This window comes from Artemia franciscana, chromosome 10 (genome assembly GCF_032884065.1).
Source record: "Artemia franciscana chromosome 10, ASM3288406v1, whole genome shotgun sequence".
In the NCBI taxonomy this organism is placed as follows: Eukaryota; Metazoa; Arthropoda; class Branchiopoda; order Anostraca; family Artemiidae; genus Artemia; species Artemia franciscana.
In genome coordinates, this window is record NC_088872.1 from 18712980 (window position 1) to 18738045 (window position 25066).

At 34.6% G+C, this 25066-nt stretch overlaps 1 long non-coding RNA gene across 1 annotated transcript; it reads left to right on the forward strand.

Moving 5' to 3' along the window:
• Positions 1-783: 783 nt before the first annotated feature.
• LOC136031872 (uncharacterized) lies at positions 784-15466 on the forward strand. Its single transcript, XR_010618608.1, has 2 exons — positions 784-1730; positions 13845-15466. It is a non-coding gene; the product is annotated as an uncharacterized LOC136031872 (long non-coding RNA).
• Positions 15467-25066: the final 9600 nt, after the last annotated feature.

The following is a 25066-nucleotide window of genomic DNA, read 5'->3' on the forward strand; positions in this document are numbered from 1 at the left end:
GCTTTTAGAGAACTCACGTTGTACACAGCAAACGCACTTTAGCTTAGGGGAATTTGAGCTCTGACGCAAGCATTAATTTGGCCTCTTTACGCTAAAGTTTCACTCTTTCTCTTAACTCTATTTTTAAAACAGTAAGAAACTTTAGCGTAAATAGCGGGGCGTTGAGGAGGAAAAGCCCCTTTCATATACAGAGTAATTTCTGTTCGTTTTAAGAAACTAATCTGAAACTTGTCCGTGGCAATTAGTTACTACTTTTTGTTTAAAATGGCTCGAAAAAATATTGAATTGAAAGTTTTTTTCGATTTTTAAATTAACACGGCTGATTTTTGCTTAAAATGTTTTATGCCTTTTCAGCTATTTTCAAGAAAAGTATTTTGTAATACTTCCATTAACAGCTTTAATATCTGTACTTTTTGGCTTCATAATTAAGAGCAAATAAATTGCTTGTTTCTGTTTTATTAACTCTATTAGAACTCTATTAACTCTATTGAAGATGTTTTATAACTTTATTAACTATAAACTCTCAATCTTGAATAGTCAGGCATAAAACGGGTTTAAAATAAGCATTTGGAATTTTTTTTTTGTTTGAAAGCTTTTAACTTCAGTTTTTATTGTAGAATAAACACGGCTGTTTGAAATGCACCATATCCAGCTGATATATCAGCAAAAATATTTTGCACAGCTTCTCTTTTAATAGTGTTTTATATCTCCTTTTTTATTTTAGTATGCATAGTATATGATTTTTTTCATTCCTATATTTGTGGTCCAAGGCATTGTCAGATATTTGTCACTAGTCCTTTATCAAGGTTTAATCTACTAATGAACCTTCTTCTGAAAGAGCTAACCGAAAGACTTTTTGGGATAACTTCTCCAGGAAGATCATTCTAGATCAAAGTGCAACGTCCGATGAAGCTAATTAGTATTTTTTTTAATTATTTATTCTTTTGTTTCTTTATTTTGTTTTGAATTATTTAACTTGAACATTTAGATAATGGAGCAAATGAGCTCATATGCCCCAGTCCAGGCTCCAGGACCTTCGCCTCTATATCCTGCCTCTGTTACTTTAAGTGTAGGGACTTCACGGAAAAGTCCAATGTCACAAACTGCCATTCATTCATCTCTGACTCAACGCTCCCAGCACAAATACATGAGCAGATTTCACACAAATATCTTTCAATTGTGGATCCAAGTATTGTTGGCTCACCAGTGCAAGTTGTACAAAACAATGTGAAAATGTAAATTGCCAAATGTCAGAAGGTAAATGTCAATAAAATGGATGGTCATCTACCTCAGTCGTAAACCTTGACAACAGTGAATGAGCCTCCTTTTGAACAGGTGCTCCCTTAGCCTCCTTCAGTTGAGTGTCGTTCTAAAATATCTGTGAGTCGTGAAGTGAATAAGGAAAACTAAGTTGAAGAAGTTCAAAAACCTGTTGTGTACAGTGCTAGTGAGCAAATCCAAATTTTAAATGACACAAAAACACCTAATAAAGGGCCTCAAAAAAATAAAAATAAAATAAAAACCAAAAAACAAACTTCAAAAGGACAAATGATCCTGTTAGAGAAATCTGGCAAAGTAGTTGTCGATGGTGATAGATTTGTGATAATTGTAGAGAAGGGAAAATCTAGTGTAAAGAGTGTAAAAATATGATAATTGGATTAAACTGCCAACAGACTAAGGATATTGGGATTATGAAGACAACAATCAAGCTCAGGAAACCATCGCTTGAGGTAATTTTTTTTTTTGGTTTTATGAGTAGTTTTGACTTTGTTCATTTATGTTGAATTATTTTATCACTCTTTTATTTAACATTTTATATTAATTTATTATAATACTCTCAATTTATATCATTAATTTATATATATATATATATATATATATATATATATATATACTAGCTGTTGGGGTGGCGCTTCGCGCCACCCCAACACCTAGTTGGTGGGGGCGCTTCGCGCCCCCCCCAAGCCCCCCCGCGCGCGTAAGTCGTTACGCGCCATAATAGTTACGCGCCATTGTAGTTGTGTCCCTATGTCCCACCTGTGAATATAGATATATATATATATATATATGGTTTTAACTACGTAAAACTTGCGAATATACAACATTCTTTGCTGTCCCATTGTCTTTGCATATAAATAGATTGTCAGGTTATCCCCCTGTTTCCCCCGGTGTCCCCGTTGTAGTTGTGTCCCTGTGTCCCGGTCGTCATTTATATTCCCTGTGTCCCGGGTCCCGGTCATCATTTGTATCCCGGTGTCCCGGTCTGTATATACATTCGTTTTTTAGTTTTGTTTTTCTCCTTTATTTTTTTCCTTTTTTTTTCTTTTTTAGCTTATTTAGATTTTTAGATTTTTTAGTTTTTTTTATTAGTTTTTAGTTTTTATTTCTTTTTAGTTTTTTTGTCCCGGTCGTCATTTATATCCCCCTGTTTCCCCCGGTGTCCCCGTTGTAGTTGTGTCCCTGTGTCCCGGTCGTTATTTATTTTTTAGTTTTTTACCTTTTTTTAGTTTTTTTAGTTTTTTAGCTTTTTTATTTTTTATTAGTTTTTAGTTTTTTTGTAGTTTTTGCCTTTTTTTAGTTTTTTTAGTTTTTTAGCTTTTTTATTAGTTTTTAGTTTTTTTTGTAGTTTTTGCCTTTTTTTAGTTTTTTTAGTTTTTTAGCTTTTTTATTTTTTTTATTAGTTTTTAGTTTTTTTTGTAGTTTTTGCCTTTTTTTTAGTTTTTTCAGTTTTGACGTCACCTGATCCAGTTTTTTCAGGTGACGTCACCTGATCCACGATCCACAGATCCACAGACAACTTATTTTTATATATATAGATAGTTTTTTTTTTTTACTTATGTCCTGGTCGTCATTTATACTCCCTGTGTCCCGGTGCTTTGTTGATTGCTAATCGAACATTCCTTTTGTCCTGGTCGCTTTCTCTTTGAGTGTCGTCATTTATTAGTTTTTTCCTTTTTTTTAGTTTTTTATTGGTTTTTACCTTTATTTTAGCTTATTTTTCAGTTTTTTCCTTTTTTTTAGTTTTTTTTTATTTTTTATTTTTTTTTAGTTTTTTACCTTTTTTAGTTTTTTTAGTTTTTTTAGTTTTTTAGCTTTTTTACTTTTTTTATTAGTTTTTAGTTTTTTTTGTAGTTTTTGCCTTTTTTTAGTTTTTTCAGTTTTTTTTTTAGTTTTTTATTGGTTTTTACCTTTATAGTTTTTTTAGTTTTTTAGCTTTTTTATTTTTTTTATTAGTTTTTAGTTTTTTTTTGTAGTTTTTGCCTTTTTTTAGTTTTTTCAGTTTTGACGTCACCTAATCCAGTTTTTTCAGGTGACGTCACCTGACACATCCATCCACACATCCATCCACACATCCACAGACAGACAACTTATTTTTATATATATAGATATATATATATAATGCTATAAATATTTTCATTACTTAAGACTTATACAGTATAGTAAACTTTAGGCCTATGCATAAACAAACAAGGTTAAAGTGTAATACGTTAACATATGCTTTTATCAGGATATACCTAGACTTGTTGTCCTCCCCTCATTGTGTTGCGAGAGCAACACTTTGGTTTTGTCCCGGTTTTTTTTTTTTTTTTTTTTTTTTCCTATGCCGCCGATCTCAGCTTATTCCTGGAAACTGGTAAGGTTCTAACCTGTGCGGTTTTTACGGAAAGTGTGGACCTCAGGCCGGATTGATGAATATGACATTACATTTTGGAAAGCTCCGTAGAACTCTTGCCTGGGGCCAAAAAGGATGGTTTTTGCTTGTCCTCGAGCCAGAGCCTATGGTGTGCGAAGTGAAGTGGAGTTATATAGCCTATGTCAGAGAGGAGTATCTGAAGTTGTGCAGCCAAGCTTTCGTTTCATCAAACCATGTTTCTGCTTTCGAGTGGAAAGCTCCGTTCTAGCAGGCAAGCAGGCAGGCACCAGTTTCAAATTGAAGATGGACTAAAATCAATAAGTGTTAAATATATGCGGTAGTTCCCCGGCCCCACAGCCAATATATCTTCTTTGAGTGATAAATAGAAAAATTTACAGAAACAAAAAAGTGCAATTTTCCCACGGGTCCGAAAGTGCTGCCATCTATTGTTTCTAGCCATTTCTGCTCGTGATTTCAGCTGACTTTACCATTCTTTTTTTTCTACTTGGGATTGCAATAGAGAAATGGTATCAGATATACCTCTTAAACTTTAAAAGTTCTCTCATTGCTAAAGAAATTAGAGCTTATCCTTTGCTCCCTTCTAAGTGGTGGTGTTAGAAAGTTGGCCTCCGGCAAAAAAGTCAACTTTTGAACTAAGACAGATAGAATTTTTTTTTTCAATGACAATCGATAGACCTTGATGAGCTGATCAAAGTATATGTCATCCATTTTTTGTTACAAAAATTTCTTCATGACATACACCAGTTTGAAAGTTTCAAGGGGTTGACAACTTCAGTGGTAAGGTACACACTTGAACCAAAAATAGGCCGATACCAATTGTGAGATATGTAGGGGACTTCCAAGCAACAGTCGATTATTAGCTTATAATCATCTTTGGCAATGAGGGGTTTGCAACTTTTGCTGATTGGTGTACCTATTATCTGTTTCTGGTGTAATTGATGGTAAGAACAACTTGGTTCCCGATTGTAAGACATGTAGGGGAGTTGTAAGTAATAATCGGCTGTTAGGCTACAATGACTTCAGCGACAAGGGGTTTGAAACTTTTGCTAGTTGGTGTACCCATTATTTGTTTCCGGTGAACTTGGATGTATATCCCGGGAGAGGGACTTGTAAGTAAGAATCGGTTGCTAGAGGAGGCTCACGAGGGGCTACAAATTTGTGCAAATTGGTACACATCTATGGAATCAGGGACCCATAAATTTCCTGTAATGACTCGCCATCCAATAATAAGCGATCCTGGATGGCGAGTCATTACAGGAAATTTATGGGTCCCTGATGGTATTTTGATCCTGAAAAGTTACAGATAGCTTTATAATACCAACTAGATTACATAAGATAATGTTCCAAGTTTCCATCCGTCACGATGTCTACGATTGAAAAGGATAAAGTTCAACCGGCTGCAAAGTGACATTTAGGGGCCTAGTAAGTAATAATCGGCTGTTAGTGTGGACCTCGGGCCGGATTGATGAATATGACATTATATTTCGGAAAGCTCCGTACGACTCCAGCCTGGGGCCAAAAAGGATGGTTTTTGCTTGTCCTCGAGCCAGAGCCTATGGTGTGCAAAGGATAAAGTTCAACTGGCTGCAAAGTCAATTTAGTCCCTTCTTCCAATATTTTTTTTTTTTTTTCAACCTTTGAGGAATAGCCTTTGATCATCTGATTACTGATTGTGTTATTCTTTGTCTCTCACGGAAGAGGGACTTGTAAGCAAGAATGGGTTGCTAGAGGAGGTTCATGAGGGGCTACAAATTTGTGCAAATTGGTGCACATCTATGGTATTTGATCCTGAAAAGTTACGGATAGCTTTATAATACCAACTAGATTATATAAGATAATGTTCCAAGTTTCCATCCGTCACGATGTCTACGATTGAAAAGGATAAAGTTCAACTGGCTGCAAACTCAATTTAGTCCCTTTTCCGATATTCTTTTGCTGTTGTTTTTTCAACGCTGAAGAATTTGATCATGTGATTACTGATTGTGTTCTTCTTTGAATATGCCGTTTTGAAAGCTTTGATAGTTTTGACAACTTCAGCATTTAACCGATAGCGAAGAAACAAAACCAAAGTATTGCTCTCGCAACACTTTAATCGGCAAAGCCGGACAAAGGTTGCCGCAACACTTCACGTTGCCCAGGCAACGTAGGTCTAGTTGGTCTTTGAATCTGGTTAATCTAAAGAACCTTCCTCCCAAAAACAACACTGAAGTTTTAAGTCAAATATATTTATGAGATTCACTTACCAGGGGGGGGGGAGTCTTGCAAATTTCCTCATGGATCTATGCAGTAAAATGGAGAGAGAAACTCTATCCTAATATACTGTCTTACAAAATACCCTGTCTTAACCTTTTTAATCCTGCCTGCATGTTGGGAGCTAAAAACTTACAATATGAGTAAAAAAATAGATTTTATTCTTTAACGAGATCTATCAGAGATCCAGTAATCATAACCAAGGATGTAGTTTTGTAATGCAATTGTTGACGCACTTCAACAAGAATATAACTGGATTTAATGTTTAAAAAAGTGATAATTAATGATTATTAGTTATTGTTATGACTTGTTTTAATTGATTTGTTTCTTAATTAATGTTATTATTTTTAATTAATTAATTAATTAATTTAACTAATTGTTTCTAGTGTTACAGTGCCTTAATTCTCATTGAAGAGAACGCTGTGTATACCCTTGTTTTACCATAATAGCGTGTCTCTGGAATCAGCCGAGATGGTTTTCCCTTTCATCTGATAGAGGGTGCAGGATAAACCATCAGTTTTGGCTTACCACTCTCTTTGTTTTTTATTATACTTTTAATTTTCTTACATTAACAATATCTTTTTTGGGGGGAGGGCATAAAACCTAAGGGGAGATGAACCGTGTACCTCCTCTTTGTTCTTTTACTAACTTTTCTAATTTCCTTGTAAATTAATTTTTTTTCTGTTTGACAAATCCAAGTATAAACTAATTGCATTGAAAATTATAAATTAGAATACAAGAGAAGGCAGGTTCAATTCAACACGATACCTCAATTCTAATATAATTTCTGATTCCGATGATATTTATATTTTTCACAATTTTTATAAACAATATTAGACTCCTTTAAAGAAAGGAGCAACATTAAAAAAACAGAAATCATTGCACATATGAAGGGGTTGCCCCCCACCTTGATACCTTGATCTTTACGCTAAAGTTTTCAACACTGAATAACTTGTTTTATATTCTAATCGCTAGAATGGCTCAAATAAATTAGATTCATATGCTAACAAACGAAAAGTTGATAGGCCGATGACATAAATATATAATTTTTGGTAATCTTAACTTATATTATTGACAAAACAAGGAGCATTACTACTATTAATGTGTCTTTTTGGTCGATTCGATGAAAAATATATTAAATAGGTGTTTTTATTTTGATTTATGTTAAATATTAAATGAAAAATATAGTTTTTTAACTAAAAGTAAGGAGTGACATTAAAACTTAAAACGAATAGAAATTACTCCGTATATGAAAAGGGCTTTTCCTCCTCAATGCCCCGCTCTTTACGCTACAGTTTGAATCTTTCTCTTAACTCTACTTTTTAAAACAGTAAAAAACTTTAACAGAAAGAGCGGGACGTTGAGGAAGAAAAGCTGGGTATTACGAGGAGTAAAACCCCCATATGCGTAACAATTTCTGTTCGTTTCAAGTTTTAATGATGCTCCTTACTTTCAGTTGAAAAACTTTTCACTTTTATTTTTTAATTGTTTTTTTTTTAATAATTCTAGAATGTCTTACATGTCTGTCTTTCAAATTGAATGTCTTCATTGAAATTATCTTCCCCCATGGAAAGATTCTTCCACGTAACCCCTCCCTCCATCAACTTCTCCTCCCGCCCGCCATTGTATAGGGGGTGTTTCCTCCTATTTTCCAAAATAAGTAAAATTTTCTCAGGCTCGTAACTTTTGATGACAGAAACTAAATTTGATGAAACTTATATATTAAAAATCAGCATTAAAATGTGATTCTTTTGATGTAACTATTGGTGTCAAAATTCTATTTTTTAGAGTTTTGGTTACTATTGTGCCGGGACGCTCCTTACTTCAGTTCGTTACCACGAACTGTTTGAAAGAAAATTTCCCCAACATTAAAACTTAAAACAAGCAGAAATTATTCGGCATAGGGGGGCTTAACTTTTCGTAAATTCTTTATTAGAGACTGCTCAAACACAAGGACCGTGGTAGTTTTATAGAACATTAAGATTTTAGTATAAAGACCGAAGGTTGAGGAGGGGCAGACTCCCTCATATTTTGGTAGTTTTAGCTAGCTCCCAAGTCCCCCTCACTTTTTTGGAGTGAGCATTATCTGTTTAGCTAACAGGGGTATCACGAAGAGGCTATCTTCGCTCATGTCGCCTGGTTTTGCTAAAATTACCTTTTTCTATGCCAAAATCGAACTGGGAAAATGTTCTTTTTCTCTCTCTCTATACATATATATAAATATCCCATTTTGAGGCAAAAAGACCATCTTCAAGAAAAATAAAACACAATATAAAAACTAACTTACAAAAAATTTAAAACTAGCTTAAGGAATAAGTAATTTTGATATTCATAAAATGAGAGTTTTCCAAACTGCAATCCTGTAAATTTCTTTGAAGCTGAAAAGAATATTGTTTTTTGTAAGCATATCAGCATCTAAACTAGAAAATTCTTATAAAACTTTTGAGCTCCCCAGAAGGATTTTGGAGCCTTTTATTTCCTAGTTCTCTCATAGCTAAGCACACAATTTTGATCCCTTCTTCTGCCTAAAAAGAATTTTAAACAATATTTAAGTATACTTACCTTGTCCCTTTAAGTATACTGACCTCATTTTTTAGGCGTTGAATTTCTAGAGATTGAGCTTTAATTGTTTCTTCCATCTGTTGATTTTCCCGCAAAAGATCTAAAACTTGCTTCTCCAAAATAAGTTTCTCATATTTTTTTTTGTCCCTTAATTTTTTTGCAGCCTTTCGATTTTGAATCAATCTATTCGTGTCTTTGTCCATTTTACTTTTTTTCTTTTTCGTGTCTTCTTTGTCCATTTGACTGTTTTTCTTTTTCGTGTCTTCTTTGTCCATTTGACAGTTTTTCTTTTTCCTCGTCTGTTTTTCCTGTTTTGTCCGTTTGCCATATCCTTCATATTTTTCAACTATTGCTGATCCACTATCTTTTGTCTCGTAACTGTATCTTGGATTTTCTTTAAACGCTTGCAATTCAGTGAATTCCTTTGAAGAAGCTTCATCGCTGATTTGGGGTGAGATTTCATTTAAAAATGCATCAATACTGTGGCACGTATCTTCTATCTTGTAACTATATTCATTAAACACTTGCAATTCAATGAAGTCCTTTGAAGAGGCTTCATCACTGATTTCATTTAAAAATGCATCAATATCATCAAAAGGCATTTCTAATTCAAAACTTGGATCCATGCTAATATCTATTGTTTTGTTGCTTGGTGTAAGTTAGTTTCACAACTGGAAATTTTTTTTCGAATTCATTTCTTTATATACACAAACCACATAGCTCTTATATATTTGCACCAATCAATGCAAAGAGAGCCGATGACGTATGATTTTGGGGCAATGTTCATGTTCATGTCGCATGCATTTTCCGTTTCCGGTGTGTACAACCGTGGTCCGGTTGTACAGCCCAATTCGTCTGTGTTTCTTGACTGTAAGAGCATCACGTAACAGCGCTATTTTAATTATATTTGTAATTAAAATCTTGCGGTCTACAATATTACCTACGTGATAACACAGTATGCATTTAACTTCTGTAATGGCGATTAGCAACAGTATGATTCAAATTATTAGATATATATTCAGCCATCGAAATATATGGCTGAAACCAAAAAATCAGTGGGGTTCGACCTGGCAATTAGGCTCAAATAAATACCAGAGGAACAATCTTTTTAGGGAATTGTACTTATTTGCCTATTTAGGCAGTTTATTTTATTTATTTAGTTCTGTTTTTTTTTTAGAATAAAATGTATCAGCGTATCAATATTTGTGGGAATAACTAGTAATTGTTAATTTAAAATACATTCTTGACATTGGGTCTGCTTTTTTATAAAATTGGAATAAATCAGAGATATTCATAAATTAATAAGAAATTGATTAGGGTCCCAATGGTATTTCTCTTGTTATAAATACTATTGTAGAGTTGTGAAGTTTTTAGGGCAGTACGTTTAAGCTTGACAATACTCAGGCAAACTTGAAAATTTTTATATGATTTTTCACCAGTCATGACCATTATATTTACAGTTGAAACTTGGTGGTAAAAATTAGCACAAGTCCTATATACACGATTGACACAACCAGAACGGATCCGCTCTCATTGGGGGAGCTGGGGGGGGGTTAATTCTGAAAAATTAGAAAAAATGAGGTATTTTTAACTTACGAAGGAGTGAGCGGATCATAATGAAATTTGATATTTAGAAGAACCTCGTAACTCAGGTCTCTTATTTTAAATCCCGACCGGATCCACTGCTATTGGAGGGAGTTGGGGGGAGGGAACCGAAAATCTTGGAATACCCTGAGAATGGAAAGATCGGGATGAAACTTCGTGGGGAAAATTAGTCCAAGTCATAGATACGAGATTAACATAACCAAAACAGATCTGATTTCTTCGGTGGGGGGCTTTGGAAGGAGGGTTAAGTTGGAAAAATTAGGTATTTTTAACTTACGAACGAATGATTCGATTTCTGGAACGAGTGAAATTTGATATTTAGAAGGACCTTGTAACTCATGGCTCTTATTTTAAATCCTGATCAGATCCAGTGATACTGGGGGGAGTCGGAACTCTTGGAAAACATGAAAATTGAGGTATTTTCATCTTACGATTGTTGATCGGATCTTAATGGAACTTCATATATAGAAAGATCTTATGTCTCAGATGCTCAATTTTCAATTCGAATCGGATCCGTGGTTACAAGGGGTGTGGAGAAATCTGGTTTAGAAATCTTCGAAACCAGTAATATTGGAAAACGCTTAGAGCGGAGAGATCAGATGAAACTTGGTGGGAATAATAAGGAAAAGTTCTAGATACGTGATTGACATAACTGGACCGGATCCTCTCCCTTTGGGGGAGCTGGTGAGTGGGGGGATTTCCAGTGCTTTGGCGAGTTCGGTTTTTCTGGACGTGGTAGGACAATAAAAATGTGTTGACATGTCAGGGACCTACACAAATTGCCTTGATAGCAGTCGTCTCCCCGATTCGACCATCTGGGAGTTTGGTGGGAGAGAAAAAATTGAAAAAAATGCAGCATTTTTAACTTTAGCATTTTAACGAATAGTTGATTGGATCTTAATGAAATTTGATATTTAGAAGGACCTCGTGTCTCAGAGCTGAACAAAATGGCTATTTCAAAATTTTGATCTGTGACTTTGGAAAAAAAATAGTTTTGGAGGGGGCCTAGGTGCTCTCCAATTCTTTGGGTCACTTAAAAAGCGCACTAGAAAAACTACCGCCAATAAATCAAAACCAAAACAAACAGAAATTACAATAAATAGCCGATTCGAACTCAAAACTAGCAGAAACTAACATAGATAGGACTCACAACCCCTATGCTTTCTCAAGGCCAGAACATAATTTGCACTCTAGTGAAAAAATGCAAAAGAATATGTGTTATCACATATTCAGTTTAATATACATATGCTCATATCTATTGTTTAGAATTTCAATGATTTTCTATTTATTTAAGTTATCAAAGTAAAAACATTTGATTTTTTTTCAGTGAGGTGCAAATTATATTCTGGCCTTGAGTAGGCGTAGTGGCTGTGCGTCTTATCATTTTATTTTCGGCTTGTTTTAAATTTGACTCGTTTATTTATTGTGATTTCTGTTCATTTTGGGTTTCATTTATTTATTGATACTGATTTGTGGTGATTTTACGCTGGGTAGATTATTTGATTCTATTTGTGCTTATTTTTGGTATAATGGAGTTCTTTACTTTTCCTTGAAAAACTTATTTTGTGGAAACATTTTTTAGTAAATTGTCAGTTATGAACGGAAATATATGGGGAGAAAAATATTTCCTTTAGATCTTTTTTTTAATGCTGAGACTGATGCCTATCAAAATTTGTGAAGGGTGGGACAAATTTTATCCTTGATAATTTAAAAAAGATCATTTTCAAAATTTTTGCTGGTGTCCCAGTAATTACACTGTACTTTAGGGTTATTTTTCCATTTTTTAGATGGGAATCTGAAAAAATAACACAAAAGTTTTTTCCGTGTATCTGGGTGTTTGTGGTATACATTTTCGGAGGGGTACACTGAATGTCATTTTATGTCTGAGATTCCTCTCACAAATTGTAGTTTGGTCTCCTAGTACTGCTTATTAAAACTGAAAACCATAGAAAAAGAGTAAAGGGTGATACTGCTTATATGTGCAACCTTTCAGCTATGCTGAACAAGTGGATATCTCAAAATTTTGACCGAACGGTTTTGAAAGAAAAGGGACGTTTGAGTGGGGCTGGTTGCCCTCCAATTATTTTGGTCACAAAAAAATGAACACTATAAACTTTAATTTCCGTTCAAGTGAGTCCTCTCCTGATGTTTTATGACTATTGGTCCGGTACGGTCATCCCTGAGAAAAACCACATCCGTGATCTTTATTCTGGTAAAAAAAATTAAAAATTTTACATTTTTGCAGATAAGAGCTTGAAACCTCTATAGACTAGGAATTGATTTGTGCTTATTAGGTATTTCAATTGCAAACAAGAGAATTTGGTGAATTAATTGAGTATCGGTTCGATATTAGAAGTAAAAAGTAAAACTATGAAACAATTCCCCGAGGATATAGCCCACCCCCCTTACTCCCTACCGACTTCAGTCATCAATCTTTTATCGATTTAACCTATCTAGTTATATTACAAATCTTATCATTAAAAGTACCAAATCCAATTTTCTTTTTATAACTTCTGTTTTTCATTCTGAAAATTATATTTAATGTGTAGCTATTTTCTTTTTTTTCAATAACTCCATTTCTAATCCATTTGCTGATGTAGAGTGTCTATTCATATCCAGTCCGCTTTCAAAGGTTTTAAAAGAAAAAAAAATCTAATTTGGAAGTGATAGATTTTTTAGAATAAAAACTTAAACATAAAGAAAAAAATTAACCTGAGAAAAGCTTGTGAAATAGGAAATATAGAACTGATTTGAAATTTTGCAGTTAAATAGGTTCGCTTATGATCTTGATGATAACGCTCTGAGGTCCATATCTTATATAATGAAAAATCGGAAGCTTCGAAGGCGGTATATTTACATAAATACTAATTTGACACATATTGGGAGGCGTAATGGACCACTTATTTTCTGTTTTTTTTTTCTATTAGTTAGCTTCCTCTGTGATTCGTTTGATCGAATAATGAATCTATGGGCAATAACGTGAAAAATCACCAGATTTAGAAAAACCTAGAAATACCTTAAAAATCGAGGAGATTTTAAAATCCAAAAATCCCTAAATGAGAAAACCTTCCCTTAACAGACCTCGAAAATCCCTTATAGGGGGGAAATCCCTAGAATGGAAACACTGGACACAATGCTATCAATTTCAAGAAAGACACCATATTGTGTTTCGATGCTTCAAACCTTGAAGTTACCTATGTTTTGAAATAGATGGTGCTGATGCATCAACTGTTGGGACCATTACATAATGTTCCCATTTGCATTAAAACGAAAAAATATAATGCACTATATTTGCTAGAATATTTTTCACCACAACTAATGAGATTTCAATATATTATTCTTATTTATAATAGATGTGTTATTCTACATAAATTATAACTCTTGCTCTAATACTCCTCCCAACGGCTTATTCCTTCGGATACACTATAAAATTATGGAAAACCCCAAAATAACTCGGGGTTTTACTAGTCAAGTAAACTTTTTCTGTGTGTATTTTACGTGGTATGTAATTACTCAACAAATGGGGCTCGGAAAATGGAATTTGAAGTTGGCTGCTCTCCACCATCAGTATCTGAAATTGCAAATTATTGACTTTCCCCTCTATGCATATCATGTTCAAATTTACAAGTTTAAATTCTATCATGCAATTCAGTTTTTTCCCAAAACAAAAAAAAAAATCTTGGAAAAAATTCGTTCCCTCTTTTGAGAGGGTAATTATTTGACATTATGTGTAAACTGTTAAATATTTGTTTCATATTAATCATCATTTTAGGTCAAATACTTGTCAATTGGCTGTTGAGTGAATTGGATGAAGTAAATTATCAGACATTCTCTTGTTCAACTGAAAGTTCGACAGCCCATTATTACTTTGTACACTATGCTTTTGCAGGCTGGGGTTATAAGACCTGTTGAGGATGGTAACATCAACTATGTCGATATGGACTTTGAGGTATGGAGCTTACTGGTTTCTCATGACCCCGAAATATCTAGTATCTAAAGGTTGCTTGGTTTAATTTTACGTTAATTGCAAAAATAACGAAATATTATACTTGCATTTAATGTGAAAACTTTTTTTCGGTTTTTTAATTCATTTTTTTTTTAATTGACAGTGGAACAAGAAATTGAAATAAACCCCAAGAGCAATAGAAAATTGGGCATGGGGTCAGCTATGACCTGTTTTCAGCGGTTGAAAAAATATCGACAAAATGGTGCCCTTAATAAACTAGCAATTACAATGCAAAATAGGCTCTTCAAAACTGCACAATGCCGCTAGACTTTGGCCGCAGAATATTAAAACCGATTTATTTGTAGACAAAAGATAAAGCAGTTCGGGACAATGTATATAATAACCCGTTTTTCTATTTCTAGAAAAAAATCTAAAAACATGAAGAATAAAATAATTGATTATGAGAACGCTGATAAGTGAGGTCCAGGTTTTTCATTAGATCTTAATCATCACATGTTGTAATTTTGTCAAAATCCTTGGGGAGGGCGGGGGATAAAGTTGGAGCCAATTTTTCCAAATCCAGTGAAAATGACAGTGAAAAAATAAAAATTAGCCATATAGTATCATAAAGGCAAAGATATACCAAAGAAAACTGATCTATTTCTCTGGATGCTTGAATTATAAAGACATATCTTTGTTATTACAAGATTTTTAGTAGAAAATAAATTATCAGCTGGGAGTGGGGGTAAACTGGGATCTGGAGGAGGCAGTTGCCCCCCCCCCCCCCTGGTCCATAGCAAATTATGCCATTGTTAAACATGTAATATCTCTTGAAACATTATGTTGCATAATTATTGATTCTAAACTCAATACGTAAAACATTAATGTTGCATACTTATTGATTCTAAACTCAAAGGGGATAAGTGTAGCGGGACAAGTAGCTAACGTGGTTAAGTCATCAGGATATCAGTGTCATCTTCTATTGGGTGACACTTGACATTTTTCCAAGCTTTGGAAAATCTCAATAAAGGCCAGGATATACTAAAGGAAACTGACTTGTTTCTGTGGATGCATGAATTATGCAGGCTTATTTTAGTTATTACTAGATTATAAGTAGATAGTAAATTTCAGCTGGGAGGAGGAGGCAAATAGGGATGGAAGAGGCAGTTGCCCTCCCCCTGGCCCGTAGTAAATTACGCCCCTGTTAAACATTTAATATCTTTTGAAACATTATTCAGATAATTTTCACTATCACACGAAATTTTGACTTAATAAATTTCTTACTTGGAATTGACTTTTCTTCCTCGATATTGACTCAAAAGAGAATCTGTAAAAGAGAAATGTCAAATTTTAGTCGCGAACTTAAGCACTATTGCTTTTTTTTAAATAATTAAAAAATTACTTTCTTGAAATCAGATTTTCTTCCTTCATGCTGACTTAAAAGAAAACCTGAAAAGAGAAATTGCAAATATTAGTCATAAGCTAAAGCACAATAGTTTTTTCTTTACATAATTGTAGATTGCTAACGTTAAATTGAATTTTCTTCCTCCGTGTTCGCTCAAAAAAAAAAGTGAAAAAGAGAAATATTGAATATTAAACCTAAGCTAAACGAAAAGTTTTTTTTAAAATCTCACCGCGTTTCTACCGCCTCATTTTGTTCTATTTTAAGTCTTAGCATTTTATTGAAAACAATAAGGCTTAAGAAAGCTGGAGATGGTGGTTTAAGAAGGCTTCTATATACAGCGCTTTACTGATGATTATCCAGCATTATGGAACTATCCCAGCTCTGGTTGTTATCAAAAGTAACTTCCTTAGAAACCCAGAATGCTAAAGTCTTTCCTATTTGGAAAACACTCTTTAGGTTTTTTGTGAAATATGTCTTATTTTAGTTCAAAGAAATGTTGCAAGTTAAGGCTTGAGATTTAGCTTAAAATGACATAGTTAGCTAAGATTTAGACGAATTATTTCATTCAAGCATGAACTACTTTAAATTTCATAGATTAAATAGATTTTTTTTTATTCTTAAGTTGTTTGATATTCAGATCGTATGCTCACTTAATGAAAATATGTATTCTCTTATTTTTCTCTTATATTCTCATGTCAGACAAAACTGAAAAGGAATATGGGCGTAATTTTTAACAGCATTTTACTTAGAAGGCAAAACAGCCCCCATTGAAGAGGATATTTTGTACAAAGGATTTAAGCTGTAGCAAAATGTCCAAAACGGAACACTACAAGTAAATTCTATTGCAAGCGGAATGCAAAATGCTATCAATGGCAAGAAAGCCACCGCATTGTTATTCTATGCTTCAAATCTTGAAAAAAATTATCTTTGTTTTAAAATAGATGGCGCTCTTATATTTGCCATGGTCTAACTTGTCTTAAAAGGGAAACATGTAACATGTTGGCTTCAAAATAGAAACTAAATGAAACAAATTTGTTTTTCACCACAACTATTGATTTTGAATAGATATATAATTTTATGAATAGATGCAAATAGCGTTTCTGTGTATGAATCGTTGTATTTTTTTTTTTTTTTTTTTTTTATTATTGGTTTCTAATTTTCAGCTCTCAGTAAAAACAATAAAAAAATGAAATAAGGGGGAAACATTTCCTAAAACCCATAGAATGTCACACCATCGCATTCAGCGTATCAGAGAACCCTACCGTAGAAGTTTCAAGCTCCTATCTACAAAAATGTGGAACTTCGTATGGATGCCAGAAGATCTATCACGGGTGCGTGTTTATTTGTTTATTTTTTTTCTTTTGCTTGTGTTTTTTCTCAGGGGTGTTCTATCGACCCAGTGGTCCTAGAATGTCATAAGAGGTTTCATTATAACGAAAATTAAAAGTTCTAGTGCCCTTTTTAATTGACCGAAAAATTGGGGGAACCTAGGCCCCCTCCCACTTTAATTTTTTCCCAAAGTCAACAGATTAAAATTTTGAGTTATCCATTTTGTTCAAAACAGTCAAAAAATATGATAACTGTATTTTTGGGGATGACATAGTCCCCGGGGGAGGGGCAGAAAATTAAAAACTTTGACCAGTGTTTAAATACAGTAATGGTGATTAGGAAGTGCACAGACGTTTCAGGGGCATTATTTTAGTTTTGGGGGTTGAGGGGAATTGGCTAAGTGGGAGGATTTTCATTGGGGAAAAGAAATCCATGAAGGGGGCGCAGGGTTTTCTAGCATTATTTAAAAAAAAACAAGAGCTAAAGGTTCATATGGCACTTGTGATGAGGCAAGAAGAGCTAAGAGCCAAGAGCTCATATGGTATGAGCTCTAACAAAATTCTAAGAACCAATAGATTGATTTAAAAGGAAAATCAGAGGCTTAATGCCGTTCTGGATTTCAAATAAGAGCTCTGAGTCACGATATCCTTCTAAATATCAAAATTCATTAAGATCCGATCACCCACTCGTAAGTTATAAATACCTCATTTTTTCTAATTTTTCCTATCTCATGAGCCCCCCAGATGGTCGAATCTGGGAAAACGACTTTATCAAGTCAATTTGTGCAGCTCCCTGACACGCCTACCAATTTTCATCGTCTTAGCACGTCCAGAAGCATCAAATTTGCCAAAGCACTGAACCCCTCCCCCCAACTCCCCCAAAGAGAGCGAATCCAGTACGATTACGGCAATCACGTTTCTACGACATTTGCTTATTCTATCCGCCAAGCTTCATCCCGATTCCTCCACTCTAAGCGTTTTCTAAGATTTCTGATTTCCCCCTCCAACTTCCCTTAATGACAACAGATCTGGTCGGGATTTGAAATAAGAGCTCCGGGACATAAATTCCTTCTAAATATCAAATTTCATTAAGATCCGGTCACCCGTTCTTAAGTTAAAAATACCTCAATTTTTCTAATTCTTCCAAATTAGCACCCTCCAGCTCCTCCAAAGAGAACGGATCCGTTTCAATTATGTCAACTTATCTAGAATTTGTGCTTATTCTTCCCATCAAGTTTCATCCCGATCTCTCCACTATAAGCATTTACCAAGATTTCTATTTCCCTCCTCCAATCCCCTATGTCCCCGGATCCAATTCGAGCCGAAAATGGAGCATATGAGACATAACATCCTTCTATATATCAAGTTTCGTCAGTGGAGCTTGACTCCTTCTGTGGAGCCAAAACTTGAATCTTCAGGCTGGAACCTGATTGGTAAAAGAAATCGATTGATAAGCTGCATCTAAAAGCCAAAATGCTTTATTACAAAATAATCAGCTTTTGATATGCATATTTTTCCTAAGGTGATGACGCTGAATTTCTAGCTTGCAGTTGGCTTTTTCAAATCAAAATTTCCTCGTGCTCGTTCAATATATTGGTATTTCAGTTGTTGTAGCGCTTTTTTTTGTCAAAAGCTGTACATAATATCTCATTTCTCAGAAATTATTTTTAATTTTTCTTGCTTGAGGTATTAAGAAAATGTACCAAAAGTATTGAGAGCTTTTCAATCATTACGTTGATTCTCTTGAAGTTTTTTTTTCCTTTGTGTTGCAGAATTTTAAGCTTCAGTTTTTTTTGCATTTTTATTTTGCATTTTACCACTCTATCTAAAAAAGTGATTAAGCCTGTGTATTTCTAGTTGTAATATTTTGGTCATAATTCTGTTTTGCTCGCTAAAACTATTTTGCTTATTGAAGAGGTCTCATTGCGTTTTCTGTTACTCGTGAATTTTTTTTTTTTTTTTTTTTTTTTTTTTTTTTTTTTTTTTTTTTTTTTTTTTTTTTGTATTACGATGTCAATGCACTAAGAATTAGCTGAGAATCGCGTTCATTAAAACTAGGTGACAAGAAAAAAAAGAAGGTTTTCAGTTAAAAGTCTTAACGTCTTAAATAACCATAAAAAATCAAAATATTTAGCTGCCACGTAGCTTAAGGTAATTTTTAGATTATAATCTTGCTTCAAAATAGGTTTCTAAAGAGATAAAATAAAGAAAATATAATACTTAGTGACAAATAAAATAATATCACTTATTAGGGCAGTAGGGCATTGGGAAGTGGCTTTATTTGTATAGGGTTATAGCTTTCGGAAAGGTATGGAGAGGTGGCAACTCTGTTAAAAGGTGTAAATTCGGAGGGAAAACTAAAACTGTAAGGAATAATAACATATTAGGATCTGCCTCGAGGGCTCGGCTGGGAAATGGCCTAAGTCTGAATACATATTCTTTGATTTCAAAAGTCTCGAGTTTGAGAATTTCATGGACTAATTCGTTTTCAAGTAAATAGTTTTAACTTTCGCACCATAAGTTTTTCAATGCAAAGGTTTAGCGTCAGAAAAAAACCATGAGTTCAAAATATTAAGCTGCCAGCTTAACAGCTTAGCCTATTTCAGCTAAGCTTATTCTTATTCTTAGATTATTCTTTTATATTTCAAACTTAAAAGCAGCAAAAAAGTCCTGCATTAATTTGGCAACCAGATACAGCATTCTCCGTGAAACAAGCTCACAATAAAATGATATCTCAAAAGTGGATTATTTCGGTAAAATTTTTTGGGGCTTGTTCGGGCTTGTTTTGAAAACCCCAGAATGTTTTTCTGCGTTGACAATCTGGCAACACTGTAACACAGTATGCATTTAACTTCTGTAATGGCGATTAACAACAGTATGGTTCAAATTATTAGATATATATTCAGCCATCGAAATATATGGCTAAACCAAAAAATTAGTGTGGTTCAACCTGGCAATTAGGCTCAAATAAATACCAGAGGAACAATCTTTTTAGCGAATTGTACTTATTTGCCTATTTAGGCAGTTTATTTTATTTATTTAGTTCTGTTTTTTTTTAGAATAAAATGTATCAGCGTATCAATATTTGTGGGAATAACTAGTAACTGTTAATTTGAACTACATTCTTGAAATTGGGTCTGCTTTTTTATAAAATCGGAATAAATCAGAGATATTCATCAATTAATACAAAAAATTGATTAGAGTCCCAATGGTATGTCTCTTGTTACAAATGCTATTGTAGAGTTGTGAAGTTTTTAGGGCAGCACGTTTAAGCTTGATAATACTCAGGCAAACTTGAAAATTTTTATATGATTTTTCACCAGTCATGACCATTATATCTACAGTTGAAACTTGGTGGTAAAAATAAGCACAAGTCCTATATACACGATTGACACAAACAGAACGGATCCGCTCTCATTTGGAGGGGGGGACTAGGGAGGGGGTAATTCTGAAAAATTTGAAAAATGAGGTAATTTTAACTTACGAAGGAGAGATTGTATCTTAGTGAAATTTGATATTTAGAAGAATCTCGTAACTCAGGTCTCTTATTTTAAATCCCGACCGGATCCACTGTCATTGTAGGGAGTTGGGGGAAGGGAAACGAAAATCTTGGAATACCCTGAGAATGGAAAGATCGGGATGAAACTTGGTGGGGAAAATTAGCACAAGTCCTAGATACATGATTGACATAACCAACACAGAGCCGCTTTCTTTGATGCGGGGCTTTGGAAGGGGGGTTAACTTGGAAAAATTAGAAAAAATGAGGTATTTTTAACTTACAAACGAATGATTCGATTTCTAGCAACGAGTGAAATTTGATATTTAGAAGGACCTTGTAACTCATGGCTCTTATTTTAAATCCCGATCAGATCCAGTGATACTGGGGGGAGTTGGAACTCTTGGAAAACATGAAAATTGAGGTATTTTCATCTTACGAATGGTTGATAGGATCTTAATGAAACTTGATATATAGAAATATCTTATATCTCAGATGCTCCATTTTCAATTCGAATCGGATCCTTGGACATAAGGGGTGTGGAGGGGGAAATAGAAATCTTCGAAACCGGTAATATTAAAAAACGCTTAGAGTGGATAGATCAGGATGAAACTTGATGGAAATAATAAGGAAAAGTTTTACATACGTGATTGACATAACTGGACCGGATCTTCTCCCTTTGGGGGAGCTGGGGGTGGGGAGATTTCCAGTGCTTTGGCGAGTTCGGTTTTTCTGGACGTGGTAGGACGATGAAAATGTGTTGGCATGTCAGGGACCTGCACAAATTGCCTTGATAATAGTCGTCTCTCCGATTCGACCATCTGGGGGTTTGGTGGGAGAGAAAAAATTGAAAAAAAATGTAGCATTTTTAACTTACGAATAGTTGATTGGATCTTAATGAAATTTTATATTTAGAAGGACCTCGTGTCTCAGAGCTGAACAAAATGGCTATTTCCAAATTTTTATCCGGTGACTTTGGAAAAATATTAGTTTGGGAGGGGCCTAGGTGCCCTCCAATTTTGTTGGTCACTTAAAAAGCGTATTAGAAAAACTACCGCCAATAAATCAAAACCAAAATAAACAGAAATTACAATAAATAGCCGAGTCCAACTCAAAACTAGCAGAGACTAACATGGATAGGGCTCACAAACCCAATGCCTTCTCAAGGCCAGAACAGAATTTGCACTATAATGAAAAAATACAAACGAATATGTGTTGTCAGTTTAATATACATATGCTCATATTTATTTTTTAAAATTTTAATAATTTTCTATTTATTTAAGTTATCAAAGTAAAAACATTTAATTTTTTTCAGTGAAGTGCAAATTATATTCTGCCCTTGGTTAGGCGTAGTGGCTGTGCGTCTTAATCATTTTATTTTCGGCTTGTTTTGAGTTTGGCTCGGTTATTTATTGTAATCTCTGTTCGTTTTGGGTTTCCTTTATTTATTGATTCTGATTCGTGAGGATTTTACGCTGGGTAGATTATTTGATTCGATTTGTGCATATTTTTGGTATAATGTAGTTCTTTACTTTTCCTTGAAAAACTTATTTTGTGCAACCATTTCTTAGTAAATTGTCAGTAATGAACGGAAATACATTGGGAGAAAAATATTTCCTTCAGATCCTTTTTTTTTAATGATAAGACTGATGCCTCTCAAAACTTGTGAAGGTCGGGACAAATTTTATCCAGGACAAACATCATTTTCAAAATTTTTGGTGGTTTTCCAGTAATTAAACTGTACTTTAGGGTTATTTTTCCATTTTTATGGCACTTGGTATTATCCAAGTGGCATATAGCAATCGCAAATTCTGTCGGTCTGTCTGTCGGTCCCGGTTTTGCTACTTTAGGCACTTCCAGATAAGCTAGGACGATGAAATTTGGCAGGCGTATCAGGGACCGGACCAGATTATATTAAAAATAGTCTTTTTCCCGATTTGAACATCTGGGGGGAGTGGGGGCCCGTTAATAAGAAAAAAAAATAGAAAAATTGGAAGTATTTTTAACTTACGAACTGTTTATAAGATCTTAATGAAATTTGATGTTTAGAAGGATATCTTGTCTCAGAGCTTTCATTTTAAATCCTAACCTGATTTGGTGACATTGGGGGGGAGTTGGGAGGGGGAAACCTAAAATCTTGGAAAACACTTAGAGTGAAGGGATCGGGATGAAACTTGGTGGGAAAATAATCACAAGTCCTAGATACATGATTGAAATAACCGGAACGGATCCACTCTCTTTGGGGTAGTTGGGGGGTGGGGGGGGGGGGTTAATCCTGAAAAATTAGAAAAGAATGAGATATTTTTAACTTACGAACGGGTGATCGGATCTCAATGAAATTTGATATTTAGAAGGATATCCTGTCTCAGAGCTCTTATTTTAAATCCTGACCGTATTTGGTGATATTGGGGGGGGAGTTGGGAGGGGAAAACCTAAAATCTTGGAAAATACTTTGAGTGGAGGGATCGGGATGAAACTTGGTGGGAAAAATAAGCACAAATCCTAGATACATAATTGACATAAACGGAACTGATCCGCTCTCTTTGGGGTAGTTGGGGGATGGGGGCTAATTCTGAAAAAATTAGAAAAAAATGATGTATTTCTAACTTACGAAGGAGTGATCGGATCTTCATGAAACTTCATATTTAGAAGGATATCGTGTCTCAAAACTCTTATTTAAAATTTTGACCAGATCTGGGGACTTTGGGGGGAGTTTGGGGTTGAGGAACCTAAAATCATGGAAAACGTTTAGGTTGGAGGGATCGGGATGAAACTTGGTGAGAAAAATAAGCAGAAATCTTAGATACGTTATTTACATAATTGGAAGGGATCCGCTCTATTGGGGGGGGGGTTAATTCTGAAAAATTAGAAAAAATGATGTATTTCTAACTTACGAAGGAGTGATAGGATCTTCATGAAACTTCATATTTAGAAGGACCTCGTAATTCAGATCTCTTAATTCAAATCTCAACCGGATCCAGCGTCATTTGGGGGACAGTTTGGGGGCCAGGGAATCCTAGAAAATACTTAAAGTGGAGATGTCAGGATGAAACTGGATGGGAAGAATAAAAACCTGTCTAAGATACGTGACTGACATAACCGGACCAGATCTGCTCTCTTTGGTGGAGTTGGGGAGGGGGGATTTTGAAAATTGAGGTATTTGTAACTTACGAAAGGGTGACCAGATCTTAATAAAATTTGACATTTAGAAGTATCTTGTGCTCTAAAGCTCTAATTTTAAATTTCGGCCAGATCCTTTGACATTGGGGGGGGGGGGCTGGATGGGGAAACCGGAATTCTTGGAAAACGTGAAAATTGGGGTATTTTTATCTTACGAATAAGTGATCGGATCTTAATGAATATTGATATTTAGAAGGAATTCATGTCTCAGAGCTCTTATTTCAAATCCCAACCAGATCTTTTGATATTGGGGGGAGTTGTAGGGGGAAATCTTGGAAAACACTTGTAGTGGAGGAATCGGAATGAAGCTTGGTGGATAGAAAAAGCAAATGTCCTTGATACGTGATTGACGTATCCGTACTGGATTTGCTCTTTTTAGGGGAGTAGTGGGGAGGGTTTTCAGTTCAGTTCATTCGGGTTTATTAAAAAAAAAATACATAACAGTCATAACATACATAATCTTTCATCTCTATGCAAAAAATGCATGCTGAGTCCGTTAAGGACTCTGAGTCCCTAAGGGGTTCAGTGATTTGGCGATTTTGGTGCTTCTGGACATACTAGGACGATGAAAATTGGTAGGCGTTTCAGGGAGCTGCACAAATTGACTTGATAAAGTCGTTTTCTCAGATTCGACCATCTGGGGGGCTAAAGGGAGAGAAAAAATTGGAAAAAATGATATACTTATAACTTACGAGTGGATGATCGGAACTTAATGAATTTTGATATTTAGAAGAACATCGTGACTCAGAGCTCTTATTTTAATTTCTATCCGGCATTAATCCCCTGATTTTTCTTTTAAATCAATCTATTGATTCTTAGAATTTTATTAGAGAGCTTATAACCATATGAGCTCTTGGCTCTTAGCTCTTCTTGCCTCGTCACAAGTGCCATATGAGCTCTTAACTCTTGTTTAGATGGGAATATGAAAAAATCACACGGAAGTTTTCTTCCGTGTATCAGGGTGTTCGGGATATACATTTCTGGGGGGGTGGGGGTGGAGGTGCGCTGAAGGTGTACCCTCCACCCCCACCTCTTCCTGAAGGTGGTGGGTAGCCCATCCCCCTTACTCCCTAACGACTTTATTCATCAATCTTTTATCGATTTAACCTATTTAGTTATATTACAAATCTTATTATGAAAAGTACCAAGTCCAATTCTCTTTTTCAATAACTTCTTTTCTTCATTCTGAAAATTATATTTAATGTGTAGCTATTTTCTTTTTTTTTCAATAACTCCATTTCTGATCCATTTGCTTATGTAGAGGGTCTAATAATATCCAGTCCGCTTTCAAAGGTTTCAAGAGAAAAAAAAAATCTAATTTGGAAGTGATAGATGATTGAGAAAAAAACCTAAACATAGAGAAAAAAATTGACCCTAGTAAATGTTGTGAAATAGGAAATATAGAACATATTTCCAATTTTGCAATTAACTAGGTTTGCTTATGATCTTGTTGATAACGCTCTGATGTCTATATCTGCTATAGTGCGAAATCGGAAGTTTCGAAGGCGCTATATTTGCATAAATGCTAATTTGACGCATATTGGGAGGCGTAATGGACCGCTTATTTTCTAATTTTTTGCTATTAGTTAGTTTCCTGTATGATTTGTTTGATCGAATAATGAATCTATGGGCAATAATG